A 14338-nucleotide genomic window follows, 5' to 3' on the forward strand; every position below is an offset into this window, starting at 1 on the left:
TGCTCAATATACTCTTGGGGAGTTTAAACTCTAACAATGCAACATATTTTATGAGTTTATTGTATGTTTTGCATGTAAAACCTTATTCTGCAAAGTAACTACAGCCATCAGATAAATGAAATGGAGTAAAAATGACAATATTACCCTCTGAAATGTAGTGGAAGAAAAGTATTAAGTCTCACAAAATGGAAATATTTAAGTAAAGTGTCAGTACTTCAAAATTGTACTTAAGTACAGTACTTAATTACTTTCCACCTCTGGTTAGAGGTGATTTATTCTCAGTGCAGTCAGCTTGCCGTTGCCCTTGTTTATTTCTGAGGAAGAGAAGAGGAGTATCAAAAGAGCTGAAAGGAAAATGGGAGCATTCTCTCACTCAGATGTGCAAATCCTCCCCCATGGCCCACACAGACTGCGATGAGTGTTGCACTCCAAGTTCAGGCACCCAAACAGGGAAAAGGGTGCAGGCTTGCTATTAGCCTTCTTCTCAGATGAGTAAGTGTTTTTTTGTCTGTTTTGTTTTTGATGTAACTGTGATTATGATTTCAACAAATTGTAAACCTTTCATTACATAGTTATCATTCATTTACATACTTTCTCTTGGTGGCAAAAGCTTGCTGTATAAATGAAAGGTTCCCCCACAGGTTCCCCCTATAGAGTAGATGATCTCATTGGATTTTGGAGCACCTTGCTGCATAAATTTGTATATTAATGAGGATTTTCTTGAAACTAACTCCTTAATGCTTTAAGATACAGAGTTCATATTAATACCATGCATGTGTTATGTGAAGACAAGTATGTTGAAATCAAAATATCTGCTGATGAATGCATGAATTAGCATAAATAATGACATTAGACATTAGGCAGCTCAAGGGCCTTTAGCTTTTCAGCTTTATGAAATAGAAAAGTGTGTATTTTCTGTTGGTGACAGTGTCAGGTGTTGCTCCATCACAGCCCGCTGGTAAAAGTTGAGGTATGAATCACTGCCTCATCTTCCAGCAAATTCACACACAGCCAGGATAATCGATGATCTTTTTTTTTGACGACAGCTTCTACAAAAGACAGGCGATGACAGCAGAGCACGCTCCATTAATTATTATGAAATGCTTGAGTTATGTTGAAAATCCAACTGTCGCTTCCATGGTAATGGATTGGGAAACTACACAGTGTTTATAGAATGCATCATCTGGTTTGACAGCCTAAGTTGTGCCATACATGAACTTAGCCACAAACAAATGAACCCGTTCAGCTTCCCTATGTGGCGTGTGTGTGTGTGTGTGTGTGTGTGTGTGTGTGTGTGTATGTGGTTATTGATTTGTGACATGGTTGTGTGTATAGTTGTACGTCCAGGATAATGTTAACAGATCAAATGTTTCAGATGAAACATTATTATATAACAAGTGTGGATTTGGCGCAGTGACAGATCATAGCACTAATGCTTAGATAAACCCTTGAGGTTTGTTGTGTTTGTGTGTTTCTGTTTCTCTCTCTCTCTCTCTCTCTTTCTCTCTGTTTCTCAGCAGTGATCGACTGAAGTTATTTAGCCAGAGGTTTCTCTGTCTCTCTGTTTATTCATTCTGATCATAACACTTTAGCAACTGCTCAATCAGCCACATCATGTAGTAATATTCATGGCTGCAGCAGTACAGCATGCAAATGGAGGCAGTCACATGCATGCACCCACCCACCCACACACACACACACACAGTGCATACTGTACACAGTTTGAAAGCAGTGTTATTCATAGCATTTCCATTTGTTGATGGCATTGCAGTCAGCTACTACTACTGTTTTTCAAATTAATGTGAAAAAGGCAAGAGGTAAGAGAGGAGGTAACTAATATTATAAAGCTGTAAAAATCAAACCAAAAAACTAACAAAGAAAATAGGCTAATAATCTGGCAGGCTATTAGTTGATTTAACATTGCCCGCAAGTCATTGGCACTCCTGACCCATGTTGACTTTCCCAGCAGTGACAGTACTTTAGGGACTAGGGACTAGGACTAGCTTTTGTGAGCGGGAAGACATGGATATTTCCCAACTGTCTATATTATTATCCCTCATGATCTTATTCGTCTTTGCCAGCATCTTAAGGAAAAATACAGCTGTCATTAGAGTGGATGTCTATGAGTCAGACTGATCTCACAGAAAAACATGAAATGACATGTTAACAGCAAATTACGTGTTGGTGGAACGTAAAATGTTAAATTTACCTTTTCCCTGCACAACATGGTTACGTGAAGGAGACACGACTATAAACAGGAACTAGTGTGACACTGAAGTAGCACAGTGGCCAGTAAGGGTGTTGTGGTCGGGGTGGTGGATGGGCGGATGAGTTTGCCTTCGATGTCGGTGACCGGCGTTTGATTCCCAGCGTTTTCAAAGTACATTTCAACCGTAAGCCACATTTTCATTTTTAACAAACGTTTTTCTTATTTAACCATGACCAAACCATTTCTCTAACCTTAACCAAGTTGTTTTAGTTGCCTAACCATAACCTTAACCCCAACCTTAACCAAGTTGGTTTACTTGCCTAAACTTTACCATAACCTTAACCAAACTAGTTTTACTTGCCTAAGTTTACCCAAAGTCGTTTTACTTGCCTAAATTTAACCGTTAAACAACCTTTGGGACGTAATTCAATTCGTGGTGGAGGAACATATTTAAATTTGTGGTGGAGGAACGTATTTAAATTTGGGCTGGAGGAACATATTTAAATTTGTTGCGGGGGAATGAATTTAAATTTGTGGTGGAGGAACGTATTTAAATTAGTGGTGGAGGAACGTATTTAAATTCGTTGCGGGGGAACGTAATTCAGTTTGTGGTGGAGAAACGTTATTTTCCCATAATACGTGTCCACAGCAGATAAATCGCTGTTTTAGCCATCTTGATTCTTGATTGTGTCTCGATTCAGGCATGAAATGCTAATTCATATCCTGCTGCCGTTGTTTTCTAAAGACATTCTACAAGAACATGAGAAAAATAGCTCCCTCACTCTGCACTGGTTAGTCAAGTCAACTTTATTTATATAGCACCTTAAACACAAAGCACTTTGCAAGGTTAAGGAGAAAAGACAACAGAACAAGAAGCAATCTAAACAGACCAAAAATACCAAGCATGATTCAGAAAAGCAGATAAAACTCATCAATCACACTGAGAGGCCATAGAGTAAAAGTGGGTCTTTAAAGTGGCAATCCATGAGTTCCTTGTTTTTTTTTGTCTCCATCTTTGCTGCTCAGCCTCTGTGTTGTTGTGGTGTTTCTGCACTGCTCTTCCTAGAGATCAGCTGTCAATCAAACAGTGTGTCCAGCACTGTGACGTCTTTTTCCTTGGATTTTCTGTTGATGAAGTTTGAGTTTCTCTTTTCTTTGTTTGCTCAATGACGGTGGCTATCGCTGCTCATGCTAACTACCCAGTTCTTCTTCTACTTATTCCAAACAAATCGCTGTTGCTGCTGCTGGAAATGTGAAACGCATCACTTCGTTTGCCAGAGGATTTTTCCCAGGAAAGAGCTACCAGACCCTGGGTGTTTAGAACAGTAAATGTCAAAGCTTTCATGAACTGGGTGAATCACTATTTTTTTTATATCAATCAGTGATAGAGAGTAGCAAGGGTCTGCAGTAGCAATTGGCTATGATAGAAAATGTTATTGGAGGAGCCAAAAATACATAATTTTGGTCTACATATAAACACACACATGCTCACACACACACTCATTTATCTATACACAGGAAACAATCTGGCCACATTTCCTGGCGAGGCTGAGCCATGGATTTATTTATGAAACACTAGCCACCACTTCAGTAGCCATCAGCACTTTTTCCCATCGGTATCTTCTCCTAAATCTGCTTTCATCTTTTCAACACATGAAAACAAGGCCATCACTTCCCTGTGAAAGCACAGGGATGAGTGGGAAAACAGCAGAAGCCAACCAGTCTGTCTATTCCTATTATCCTCATGGTCTGAAGCGATCATGATGTCATCTTAACAATATCTAATGACATATGATACAAATATGCAATACTATATTGATGATATATGCCACATAAGATAATAGGTTTGGCTTGAAATTGAGTTTCCATCCGGTCACAGTCTGTGTGTAAATGAGATGTGACCGTCTGATGGTGCAACTGGGACTGGAAATCGATCCCTGAGGAAGCAACGTATAGCTGCCACACACACACCCACACACACACACACACACACACACTCTCAAATCCACCACGTCACCAACGGCTTCATAAACGGACCACCCATTTCGCCAGCAGCGGCATCAAAACATGACATGAAAGCAGATTGGCTGCTGCTGTTGCTCTTTTTCTTCCATTCTATTGGTCGAGTCCACAAACGGCGCCTGTGGTTTGCTGATAAGATCGCTTGCTGTGACCACATGAGAAAAAAAAACATGAAAAAAAAAAAAAAGCAGCCAATTATACCATTAGTGCTGATAGGAGGAGGGCATAAGACAGTGCTCAGAACCATTGGATAAACACATCATGCTTTATTGCAGCGTGATGGCACGCTGGCACACGCACACACACACACACGGTTTGCCACACCTATTAATGTGCTCACCCACACATTTATAGGCACACATACAATTTCTGACATATATGGAGAAGTTCCTATGAGGTGATTTCATATGTCTCATTTGATTTAGATACAATGATCTGTAATGCAGACACATTATATGACCGCAGTCTATGCTTTCCATTGTGTGACTTTTTTAATAGCATTTCTGCTTTATTAGACAGTATATGGTGGAGAATAACAGGGAACATGTATAATTCAATGGGTAGAGCATGACACTTCCAGTGTCAAAGCTTCACTTTCCATTAGGTTTGGCCATGCTTAAAATGTATGCACTAATGGTATAGAGTCCTGTCCAAGTGCCTTTGAGCAGTACGCTGAAGCCAGAGTGTACCTGCTCATTCATTGTAAATCACTATGGATAGGAATGTAATGTAATGACACAGAGGAGGCAACATGAGTGGGACTGAAACCAGCGATGCTCATAGCACATGGAATGCGGCTCAGCATGCTGCCCATTATTGGCGATGTATTTATGTCGCCGCCAACGCCTCTCTACACAACAAGTTGCAGCAGGACAACAAAAGTTGCGTGTCAGCAGTTGGCTGGCATTGTATTGTGCAGTGATATCAAACAGAAGTACACGTGCACTGCTGGTGGTTCTGCAGGTCAGGATGGGTGGGGAGGCTGAAGTCAGGTGCAATAGATAAATCAATATGGAAGCAATTTGCCGTCACATCTCCATTATTCCTTTATGACAGTACTGTGGAGAATGTACAGCAGAAACGCCAAAGACACCTCTCTATAACAAACTGCTGGGTGGTGCAAGTTAAGTGTCAGAGAAAAAAAGGAGAAAGACAAAAGAGAAAAACCTCTGCCATTAAAAGTGAGTCATCCTGGCACGCTGAGCGCTGTTCTGTCTTTCGCAGAACGTTTTTTGGATCCTTCCCTCCCTCCCTCTCTCTCCTCTTTCAACAGAAATAAAAGTGAAGTGAAAAAAAATAAAACATAAACAAACAGCAGCTTCCAGCAAATCTCTCCTATCTCTCCTCCAGCAGCGATGACTCATGTTAGACCTGGAAAGCAAGAGTAGTTGTGAATGTTTCAAAAAAAGGCACGATGGGGGCATGATTTTGCTTCGCTTGCAAGATATGGGTGTTTCCACTTTCCAGAGGCAGTTCTACTGGAAAAAGTGTCTAGCTGGATGAATCAGGCCCCATCTCAAGTGGTTCAAATAAAAAAAATGTGTTCAAATATACTTCTCTGGTCTGACTTACTCCTTTATAATGAGTAGATCGTATCGCAGCAATGACTTGCTAAGGTTTTCCTGTTATCAGTTCCCAATACACAAAGGACAGTTTCATCTCAAGATCTTGACTGAAGCCAGAGGTGTAGTCCTAAGGGAGGAGGCAGGTATACTATAAATAACCTGATCAGACATTTGTGTGCATGCATGTATCTATTGAATCTGTGTGCTTCTTTATGAAGTTCCATGACCGATAATATCCTAGAAAACATCGTACAGTACCTGTAACGCCTACCAAGGCCTGTAAGATCTGACCAAACCTCTAAGATCACAGCAAGAATTTACATCGACTTACAATGGAGACACTGCATTCATGTAGCATTGTCTTAGGGTGTAAATGGTGCCTGTGCCACACCTACAATACACTAGATTTATTACACATTCATGTGTGTACACGTTATTTACATGTTAAAAGATATCGCCACTAAGGGTGAAGTCCTTAGGGTGCGATCAAACCTACAGTTCATTGTCTTTGGTCCGAACCATAGTGGAAAAGTTGACTTTGTTGTATTTTGTATTTGCGTTGTTTAGGTACAGACTGCCCAATTACAAGTCAACCAGGGCTTGTAAGCTTTCCAACCATGAGGACCTGCTGGCTATCAGATGTCAATATTTGTCTCCTTCTACCCATGAAACCTCACGTTTTGAGGTTCCTGTAGTTGGTTCAGATGATGTTCCCACTCACAGGGGCGTAGCTAGGAATTATGGGCCCTATGCACAGGAGGTGACTCTGGGCCCCCCTCCACTTTGCTCTCATCTCCACACCACCATCATTCCATCTCTTGGCTGTCATATCCATAATTTCATCATGTCGTCCCCTGTTCAAAATCTGCACAGGAAAACCCCAGCCAAATGTTTTTCCTTCTTTTTCCAGTTTGTTTCAGATAACACAACAGTTGCTGTATCATATTTTAGAGATTTAAACCAAACTCAAGACTTTGGGGAGTCCTCCCTGGGCAGTCAGCACCCCTTTCTCCCCCCACTACAGTGTCCCAGCCAACTCCCAAAGAAACCGGACCGCAGTTGTCTTGGAAGAGGAACCGAGATCTGCATTGTCAGGCGTCTCGGTGCGGTTGGTGTCATCCGAGTTGAAATGGCCGTTGTTCTCACCTGCCCAAATGAGCCAATTTTAAAAAGTAAACATTCCACACATGCTCCAAACATGCTTGTTGTGAATGCGCCCTTAGAAACGTCGGCACCTCTGCGCTTGTAAACGCCTGCCGTGGAAAAAACAAGACCAAGACCAGAATTCTCAAGCATTCTCGAGAGCGGTTCCCTGAGCTCACCAAGACCCTGAGCCAAGGCTCTCCGTTTTGCGTACTGCCTTTCAGGTTAAGTAAAGTAATTGCCTATGGTGCTGAATCTTGTCAGCAGGCATTTACACAAGCAAACATCAGACGTTTCTAAGGAGATAACTATCAAAGTGACCTCTATAGCCTCTAATGAGTACATATGTCAAGTGCAGCGCAGATGCTCCAGGTAGGCGTTGCAGGTACTGGTTTTCAAAGATGATGGCAGAAATCCAACTTCATACGTGTTTGTGTGTGTGTGTGTGTGTGTGTGTGTGTGTTAATCTTCAGAGATTTGGTGATTTGCGTGCATGCATATATGCCCAGTACACAAACATACACACCTGTGACTGCTATTCTGGTGGTTACATGGCTCATTGGAACCTGGCCAGTATGCTTTCAACAGACTGAAGTGAAATTATATGTTTTAGGAGCTAACCACAATGATAATTGCTGCCATAATCAGTATTACTCAGATGTATAAGTGGATGATGTATACATGGATGAATGAATGTGGAACAGCAAGCATACTTTGAGTTGACTAAAACATTTTCTTTTTTACTCTAAAACACCAAGAAAAAGCCTGAGAAAGAGAATTCCATCAGTTGTAATATTACCTTCCTTTGGCAATTTTTTGGTTTTAAAATATGCTAATTATCTGTTGAGTTTTGAGTCTATTTCAAGCAAAAGGACAAGTCAAGTCATTTTCAAAACACAAAACACACCCTTGCATCAGACAAACAAGCAGTCAGCCAGCCAGATGGACAGACAGACAGAGAGACAGAGAGACAGGTAAACATGAGGACAGGGAAACATGAAGACAGAAAATTACACATTAGTTATATCTGATACCAGAAGTGATATGTGCCCCAGGCTGGTGCGACCTCATTAATCGTCCCTTGAGGCACAACAGCTAACTGGAACCTTTCTCTGGTGTAACGCCTAAGGCCTTCCCCAGACAGATGGGACTCATTGGTTTCCTATGGGAGCTCATCCACACTGGCTGCCCCGAAACCATATACCCCCCAACAGACAGATTATCACTAACGGCCAACACACACACACACAGACACACACACGCACACAAACTGTAACCGAAGCCCCTTGCCTTTCACTGCTGTTGTTTTGTAACTTTGTCAGAGCTGGTAAGATGATCTAATGAGCTGATTTTGGCTTATTTCCAAGGGGAGGGGAATGTGTGTGTGTGTGTGGTGTGTGTGTGTGGGTGTGTGTGCATGCGAAGTGGGGTTAGAGATAGCTGCAGGCCAAGATTTAGGACTGGATAACCAGGTAAAGTTGGTTCTTAGGGGCTATGAGAAAATGTATGTGTGTGTGTGTGTGTGTGTGTGTGTGTGTGTGTGTGTGTGTGTGTGTGTGTGAGTGTTTGCGTGTCGATGGGAATGTTTTCCACCATGCCTGTGGGTCGTGCATCACACTGTGCCCTCAGAGGATCCTATTCTCACTGACAATGCCTTTTTTTCTCTCATTCAACAGAACACCAGTTGCCTCTTTTATGTACTCAGTGTCACTTGTCAGTATGTATTTATTTTTGGAACATATCCAAAGGCAGAATTACTTCAGTATTTCCCATTAAAGCCTGCATCTGTCACCAACTACATTGTAAAACCATATCTAAGAATTACACTGTATGCATTGCAATGAAATGTCTTGCACGCAAATGTATGGCAGTGAATGGTATGTGCTTAATGTGCTGTTGTACATAATGCTGTATTTATACAGCCTCATGTGCTCTGCTACAAACTCAGATGTTTGATAAAAGTGATGAGTGAATATCTCAACTGCTCTAATAAATGTCTTGTCTCAACTAACTTCCCGTCTATTGTAGTTTCTTATAGAAGTCTGGGAGATCTTCACATTTCAGATATAAATACACCTGTTGGCTTTACACATCTGCTGGAAAAAAAAAGGTATTATGCAGCCCTGCATAATACCAATTCCAATAACCTGTTGGCAAAGGTATTAACATAAGTGGTTAAATAATTTGTTTCAGTGAGTTGTTTGCAACTGGGCTTCTTCTATTTAAGCTTTGGCTCTCAAATCTTTTTTCATCGGAACCCAAAATTGGCCATGAAGTTTTGACCCACTAATATCATGATATCCTCCTATCTGACATGCCCCTGTCTAAGTTGTCCTTTGTCTATGACCAAATTTTAGGCCCCAGTCAACTACACTATATTGTAGTGGTGACCATACTATGGTGTTATGCTATTGCAAATTAGTCTTTATTGAGACTATTGAGACTTTACTGTGTTTTGCGTGAGGCAAAAGCCAACAAACATTCAAATTTACTGGAATGAACCATAATTAATAAGTCATAGTTTTCTAAGATATTGGGAAGGACTTGAAATGGTTCTCAGCATGACAAGAGCAGTATTAGACTTTCCTGAGCCTGGTTTATAGAGCAACTGTTTCATTTAGGGAGAAAAAATGTGTGTGTAAATTTCAACCCAAGGTATCCGTACGATGTGCTGAACAGTAGCAGAATAACTCTCCCTGAGAGCCGTGAATGAGTTTCACCCAACCCTGACAGATAGCCTTGACCTTTGCCCTCTCGACACCCGGAGTGCCCCGAAGACAGGAGCAATTAGTCAGCGGACACCTCGTGTGCTCCAGCTACACGTCTCTTACACTCCTCATCCCCATTCAAGGTGTCATCTACTCCCTGTCCTACATGCCTTTCATCTTCTGCACTCTAAAAAGAAAAAGCTCCAGAAACGCTCTTATGGTGTAATAAAGTTTCACAAGTGGCACATTTTTAGTACATTATTATGCATTCTTTCATACCCTCATGCTTACAAAAATATTAAATTCTTTACTTATAATTACTGGGAAATTACATCTTATTACTGTGTTACTGCTATTAAAGCCATTTTTAGTTGAAGGATTTCGTTCCAAAATGAAAAAAATACATGGGCATCGATGGAGAAAACTGTTTTTTTCATCTCACCACCTGAAAAGATGAACATTTTGAAGCTATAAAGCGACTGACAAAGCCAAACCCTAGAGATCTATAAAGGATCCACATGTTCTATCAAGAAAGGGAGCAATGGGACAGTCCCGACCGCGTCTTTTTAGAGTGCGGTAACCCCTCAGCGACATGTTATCCTTAACTCCCCGGCCCTCTCGCCTGTCACCCGGTGACAGTGACACACAGCTCCGCAGATGGAGTGTCCTCTTCATCCTCTTTCTGCTTGACACTTTGTATTCTCTGTCTGCGTAACTGAAGCCAACCCCCCAGTCACTTCCCCCTCACTTCCTTAATCTCCCTCCTTTCTCCTTTCTCGGCCATTTTTCATCTTTCGCCGCCCTGATCTTTCTTACACTCTCTCTCTCTCTGCTTCCCTTTGTTTCCCCCCCCCCCCCCCCCACCCCCTCACTCCTCTCTCTCTGTCAGTGTCATCGCCTGCAATGCTGTATTCTCAGGGGCGAGCTCAAGGATCAAAGGAGATGCCTTTAGATGTCAAAGCCGTTCGGAAGTGCTCTGAAATAGTCGGGGTATTCCTTTGAAAGTCCTAGAAAGCTCTCTCTCACACACACACACACACACATGCACAAACTATACATGAGGCCGCTGGTTTAATATCTGAGTCACTGCCGACTCTGATTATCTGATTCACAACCCCCGAGGCTGCATGTGTGATAAGCAAACATATAAATTACTTCCGTTGCAATCTTCCCAAGCAATGTACAGCATTCCTGAAGGTTCTGTCACCACTGACAAACTCCAGTATATTAGTCAACTGACAGAGTATTGAATAGTGGACAGCATTGTTGAAACTTATTGTTTGAGCGTGTTAGGACAGTGCTTTTGGTTTCCAAGTTATTCTGAAGAAGCAATTAAAGGTTCTTGGCAGGGAATTTGAGCAGAAAGCTGGCTGGATAATTACATTTTTTTCCCTTGTAGTCTTCAAAACACACAGAACCCAGTGCTTTAGATCTGGATATATTTCTGTTTATTTATTCTATTACTGTCTTCCATAGCTTCCCATCAGTGCAATCAGTGAGGCTCCGAGGTCCATATTGTACAGAATTATTACATTTTTTCATATATATTTCTACTTTTTATGTACTAGAAATACTTCTCTCTTTATATAACACTTGGAAAAAATGACCTATTCCCTAAATTTCTGCATTACATTTTTTGTTTTAATGTGTTTAATGACCTAGGCAACCCACCAAGTCGAATAATGTACAACTGATTATGATTTTTTGTTTTTTTATTAAGCTACCAGCTTTGCTCTGCTGCCACAAGTTTCTGCAATGTAAAATGGGCTAAATAAAATAAAATATTATGTGGATTTTTTGTTAAATTAGCTAATACAACATGCTTACAGAATCAATTAGAGACTTCAGAATGACTGTTTGGAAAGAGTAGACCCATGGAAAAAAGTGACAGCCACTCATTCACTGTTTAGTACATTTAGTAGTTTCAAGTCTAGAACTTGAACTTGACCTTTTTCCAAATGGTGAAAAAACACTAATAATGGGGATTCTCACATAAAATCTCTTGTTGTGATGAGACCGTCAGACGGCTATCATCTCTCTAATTGTGCCTCTTGTCCTTCAGAGGGCCATTTTATAAACAACAGATGCTTTACATTCTCATGTTCAACTGCAATCTGCCCGAAAACAACCCAAAACCAAATCCATTCACAACAAAAAAAAAAAAAAAAAAAAGGTGCAATTTTCCAGAGAGTTTTTGTACCTACCTTTCACATGAGAGGTTCACTCTTATTCTGCAAATTAAATGATGGAGGGAGACACTTCATATTTAATGGGAACAAAAACACAGCAGATGAATAGTGTCAAGAGAAGAACAGAATAATACAGTCATTATTTCTCAATGATTAGGGGGCCAAGTGTGTGTCCGGGTCTGCTTTGTTTGTGTATTGTCTATGTGTTTCTGTATGCTTGTACACACCTGAGGCTGAGCTTTCTGCACACACACACACACACACACACACACAGACTAACTTATGCATGCATGTTTGTAGATGTGAACACACACGCACGGCAGAAACCTAACCTTTGGGCTACATGATGAATCGGCGAAATCATTAGTGGTTGTTCCATAATTGCCTGTTCACAATGACAGTGAACGCTCATATGATTTAAGCGCATGAACCACATTATCTCTTTGCATGCAGCGGCAATCCTCTCTCATTAGTTATAACAGAGAGAGCAAATAAAAGAAAGAATACATGCACATTGTTCTGTAAATTAGTCTCAGTTCTTTGTTTATGCGTTTTTAATTTGTCTGTGCAAACACAGTATATACTGTACGAATGTAGCAATGCAGGGAGATGAGTAATTTAATGTAATTATGAATTATTATTTTGAAACATGTTTCTTTTGTTGATTTGTGCTTTAAATATACTAAATAAATAAACTAAACTTGAATTTATACGCTACTTAAGTTTACTTAATCATAATTTAGAGCAATAAAACTTTAGACTGCTTCCAATAAAGTGTGTTTGCTGGGTGTGTGTGTGTGTATGCTTGTTTGTGAGTGTGTGTGCAAACACTGTCTTCCATGGAAAGCTATTTGGGCAGAGTGACAGATCAGAATGTTCCGTCCTATCACGTGGCACCAGCTCTCGACTCGCCAGCCTCCCCGGTGGAAACAGGAATTCAGCGGCGTTGCAACAGGATGTGAGGTCAACCCGCCGCTCCGTCTGATGACGAAAACAAGCGATCCAACGTGATTATTACACCTGCAACGGGGGTCAGAGGTCAGTCCGCACACGCTCAGTGAAGCCCAGAATAGATGAAAGGATAGGCAGCTGACACACACACACACACACACACACACACACACACACACACATTTCCATTGGTCATCATTCACTCTGCAGGGCGGAGGGTCCCCAGGTACATGTAGGTAGAGTATAACTCATGATAAAGCATTGTGTTCCATTTGATGTCAAAAGGTGGTGATGAAAGGTTGGTTAAGGGCTTTTATTTTGAAGTAACAAAGACAGGCAAGGGGGAAAAGGGAGAAAAATAGAAAGTTACCATACCAGTGCAAATAGAGTTGATGGATCAGTTTTGACAGTCATGCCTTCATCAGAATTTTTGTTTTTCCTTTTCTTTATCCTTGTTCTCTAGTGGTAAAATTAAAGGATTTGTTGGCGATAAGCAATGCATTAAAAAACACTGGCCTTATCCTTTAAGTTTAAACACACTCTTTGGCCAGTTTCATAAATCTGATTCACTATTTCTGTTTTTTACCATTTTAAATTTGTTAAGTCTGGACAAGGCTAAGATGTGTTCACTTTTACCCCTAAACTGAGAATAAACCTAAACAAGTGAATCATTATCTTTCATGGCATCTCTGGAAGATTTGCATATTTCCGCCTAACTAAAGATCACAATGTGGTTAACAGGCATGTGTGTCACTGCAGGGCCCCGCTTGCAAATGGATTAGTCAGAGAAGAAGCTTAAAAGGTGTTACGTTTCTTCTCTCTTACTGGAATTGGCTTCTGTGGGATGTCATTTCTTTGTTTTGAACAACAAACTCCTCAGAATCCAGATGATTTGCACACACCACATTGTCATGACTTGTTCTTTTTACAGTAGTTAAAGCAGCTCAATTGACTGCAGCATAAAAAGACATCAACAGTGGATTTTTATGCACGCCCATACTCTAGTTTGGTTCAGCCCTTCTTTCACCAAGAAGGGCAGATGATACTGGTAGGAAAGGAACATGAATTACAGACTGGATTTCCCTGAGGTCAATGGGAGAAGGGTAAGAGAGAGAGAGAGAGAGAGAGATAGAGATAGGCAGGTCCATTTCAGCTCCATAGGGGGGCAATGAGGTCGGCCCAGCCCGGACACACCTGAACTCAGCAAGGGAGCCTGCGCCCCGCCTTAGAAGTAGAGGGTCGGTGCTGGAAGTCGACCCTGCTGAAAACAGCGGGCTGCTGATTCACAGCACCAATTGAGCCTAATTCATGCCTAGAGGTCCAGTCCCTTGGTTATTACTTACCTCCCTTCAAATGCTTGTGAGTACTCTCTCTCTCTCTCTCTCACACACACACACAGACACACACACATACAGATAAACAAGCAAAGGCTACAGGATCAGAAGGCAAAATGAGAGGCAAAATGGTGCATTGAGCTTGCAAACTTATCAGATTTGGGTTTCTCATAGTTGGGTTACAACTATGATTCCAAGTCCAAAACTATAATAGTTA

The sequence above is a fragment of the Centroberyx affinis genome, unplaced genomic scaffold, assembly GCF_046629955.1.
Source record: "Centroberyx affinis isolate AG114_WGS23_722 - 3 ecotype Tasmania unplaced genomic scaffold, CSIRO-AGI_Caff_v1 ptg003040l_1, whole genome shotgun sequence".
Classification (NCBI taxonomy): domain Eukaryota; kingdom Metazoa; phylum Chordata; class Actinopteri; order Beryciformes; family Berycidae; genus Centroberyx; species Centroberyx affinis.